Here is a 4,232-nt window from a genome sequence, read left to right on the forward strand (position 1 = left end):
AACACGCGAGCTTGGGAGCTCAATTTCCAAGCAATTCAGCAGCAGAGGGATCATCATAATTTGCATTTCGATTTGGCCAAACGGTAAAGCGAAACGATAACAGCAGCCGCCAGGGCTGGGCTGCAACATGAATATCGATGAAAGGGGGATTCCCAGTGGAAGACGACACTGCTCCAGCCCTCGCACCGCAGACATACCAGCCAAGAGACTAACTTTTGAGCCAATTTAATCAAAGCCAATGACAGACGACCCAATGAGTGCAATGAAAGAAAGGCAAACACAGCAACGGGGACAGGGGTCTGGGGTCTGGGGTTTGCGGTGCGGGGGCAACAACGAGGCTACATCCCGAGCCAAGTCACTTGGTTGCAAGCATTTGCATTTTGAGAATCTTGACAAGGCCCCTGTGCCTCCATTTGTGGGGCAGACTGGCAAGACAATGATGCGGCTGTGACTCTCTGACTGCTGCGGCCCGGGACTCGAAACAGAGACTTGAAGAAATTCATTTGGGGGGTTTTTGTCTAACCGATCGATCTTTCAATCAGAAGAGAGCCACGAGAGCATGCAGCAGATGCTGCTGACTCAGAGCCATGCAAATTGCTCTCCCCATTCCATCCCATCCCCCCACTGGCCCCCAAAATGCATCAAAATGCAATCAAAATTAAGGAAAAGCAAACCCCAGTCATGAATCACGGGGGTCTGGTCTCCCTATCCGCCTCCTCCTGGAGCGTGTGTGTGTGTGTGTGAGTGTGGGAGGGGGGACGGTCCTCCGTCATTTTATTTTAATTAATATGACAGATCCAGCAGGAAAAGATCATGCAAGCCAAATGCAAATGCGAAACGCGAGCAACTTTGACTCTATTAACAGCCGACTGCATCGCTAATTTGGGCAGGAACCATACCACACCACACCAGAGCATGACACAGCATGCCACACGGAACCCGAACCCCTACTCGAGTCCGAACCCCAGACCGATCTCAAAGGGAATTGAACTGAAAGAAATGTCACCATTAGGCACCATCGACGGAGCTGACATTTAAGCAATTTCAAACGTTTTGCTAACAAATTTTACAGCAGCAGCCACTGCCACAACAGGAGGAAATCACAAAAATCAGCATTGACCTTTTGACATATGGCTCTTGCTTTGGCTCTGGCTCTGACTCTGGCTTTGACTGGCTCTGTGGCTCTGTGTGACTTCTTAACTCTGATGTTGCTGTTGTCGTCGTCGTCGTCGTCGTCGTTGTCGTCGTGGTTGGCTCTCATATAGGGAGCCCCAGAGCCAGACGGAGACACGGAGAGACCCAGACCCAGACCTGGCCGACTCTGAGGCTGTGGGGGCCCAAAGCAGCGAGACATTTTACAAATGTTTTCAATTGAATTGCTCTGATTTTGGCCAGGTCTCTTCTGGGGCTGGATACCCGTTAGAGCCAACGCCATCGCCATCGACAAAACGTTAACGTTAACGCCGAATGCTAGCGGCAGCAGCCGAAAATGTCGTGATGATGGCAAATTGTAAATAGCTTAAATGGTCTAAATGGTTTAAATGATTTCAATAGCTCTCTGTCTGTCTGTCTGTCTGTCTGCCTCCCATCCCAGGCTGCATCTTTCGGAGGCGGAGGTGGAGGCGGAGGTGGAGCAGCCTGCCTCAGCTCCTCTTTAGAGACAGCGAGACATCGACTGCTCTATGGCTCTATAGCTTCTCCGTTTTGGCTCGTTTTCAATGGTAACAGTTATCACACAAACTAATGACATGAAATTAGGTATTGCCCGGACTCTGCCTCTGTCTCTGCCTCTGACTGTCTGTTTTTTTTACGTTTTGCTGCCAGTTGAAACAAAGCCAAGAAAATCGAACAACAAAAGCAGCAAAATTGTCCCTGTTGCCGCTTTGGCTTTTGCAGTTTTGCTATCTGCAATAGTTACCTTTGAATTTAAACCAGAAAATACACTTTAAATAAAGTTGTGCACAAACTATTAATAGTAGATTGAAAATTGCCGAGTTTTCTGTACTTTTCTGTAAGGGAAAAATCTGTCTAGTAGAAGCCCATTATCGAAGAGGAATTAGTCCTCTTTCCTCTACAAAGGTCTCAATATATTTCTAAGCCACTACAGGATGAAGTTTGCCAGTAATCAAATATCCCCTTTGTTCTCTCCTCCACTTAAATATTAATTGTGAAATAGAATCAGTTTTTTTTTTGCACTGCACCACCTACCAGGCTTGAAACCGATAGCCCCAGAGTACGCCACCAAAAGGAAAACTCTTTTCTTTTATTTTCTTTACTGTTTTTTTTTGGTTTTGTCACAAATGTTGCAGTTATTGTTGCTGCACATGATTATGACCATTGAAAATCGTATTTATTGTATTGATTTGTGCTACCAAAATGATGGCGAGACAAAGGCGCTGTTGGGGCTGGATCGCCGGGCGAGCAAGTTCATGATCTCGGACAATCAAATAAAACAATAAAATCGCGATGCCATTGTTTTTGGCTCACAAATTTCTCCAGCTACTTGCAGCAGTAGGAGCAGCCTCCATCCAGCATTCAAATTTGGGTCGTTTTTTTGAGGCATTGAATTATGGTAGCTCATTAGGCGGGCGCCTTGTCAACGTCGCGCTGGGGAGGCGGTGGAGGCGGGGGAGGCGGGGGTAGGCCGTAAACATGCCCTTTTCCTTCAATCACGCCACACAGATCCCGATTCCCAAACCCAAAGCATTTAACATTTTACAATTCACCATAAAAGGCAGGACCAGAACGTACAGAACAGATCCCTCTCTCCCTCTGGCTCTCTGTTTCTCTCTGGGATCCCACCGTTTCCCTGGAGGCAGCAGCAGAGCTAGAAATAATTTAGATCACGAATTGGTTGTCGTATGCAAATTAATCAAATGTCGTCAGGTAATTCAATAATGTCAGAACCGAGCAACGACTTCGATTACTTATCGCAGTCGGAGAACGAGCCGACAAAACATCTTGAACTTTTAAGTATTAATTACCTGAAAAATCATCTTGATTTCCCCATAAAAATATAATATCAATACCAAACAAAAAATGCAGTTCAGATCAGATCAGAGAACTCGCTCTCTCTCTCTCCTTTTGCCTCCTCGGCTCTGTCTTTCTCTTCCTCAGGGTGGTCGTCGCTTGTCCCGGAATCAGAGTCGGAGTCGCATTCTGGACATGTCTCTGGGTTTGGGTAATCCAAGACGGCATTTAACCAATTTAATATTATTATCTATGATCTTGTTGTGCAACAAACACACACACAGACAAACAGCGAAGAGACATCTTCTCATTCTCAATGTCGCTAGCGAACGCTGGGCTGTTGACTGTAATCAGAGAAACGGAGAAACAGAGAAACATAGGAACCCAAGAACCCAAGAACCAGTCTTTTGCTTTGACAAACGAAAATGAGTGAAATATTTTTCCAGCTCTTTCTAATTGGCGCTTGTAGCTTGTAGCTTGTTCTTGCCCGAAAAGATCTCTGGCAGAAATCTACAGCGTTCTTATCTTACCACCAGAAATGAGCAGTCGGAGCATTCCAGTCGGCCCGGACAGGCCCGGCCAGGCCCGGCCAGGCCAGGCAGGCGGCTGTCAGGCTGGGCTGCCAGAACCAACCGAATGGACGAGAGCGACATTGATGCATGTTTGTTTAGCCGCAAATTGATTTTCCGCTTTTCCAGCTTCTAAATTTCAGCCTCCTCCCAACAGACAGAGAGACAGACAGACAACATTTCCACCGCAATTAATTCTACAATTTTCCCAACCATCTCGCAGTTGGAACCGTTTCATAAATTTAATGCCTAAGGGGTGGCCTTTGATTTGGCCTTAATTAATTACTATATGTTTGTGGCTTATCAGCGCAGTTCAATCCGACGTACATCTGGCCTTCTGGTTAATTGCAGTTTGCCCTCCTGGTGCGGTGCAAGCGCTGTATATGTATTGCTCCAATTGACCTAAAATTATATCTGGCAGGCTTTAGTTACAACTTTCAACAACATTTCGTTCCATTGTATTTGATTTTGTTGCAATTTTGGGAGCAATCGAACATTTTGATTTTAAAGGCCAACCTTGGCCCGTACGATTTGTGTGTGGGTCGGGTCTTGGTTTTTCTTGGGGTGTATATATTATTGAATGCCACACATGCAATCACCATTCAGCAATCAATATTCAGAGTCTGCCGCACTCTGATTTATTTATAATAAATTGTTGATTTGGGTAATTTATAGAATTTTCACTGGTATTTT

The sequence above is a fragment of the Drosophila pseudoobscura genome, chromosome 3, assembly GCF_009870125.1.
Source record: "Drosophila pseudoobscura strain MV-25-SWS-2005 chromosome 3, UCI_Dpse_MV25, whole genome shotgun sequence".
Classification (NCBI taxonomy): Eukaryota; Metazoa; Arthropoda; class Insecta; order Diptera; family Drosophilidae; genus Drosophila; species Drosophila pseudoobscura.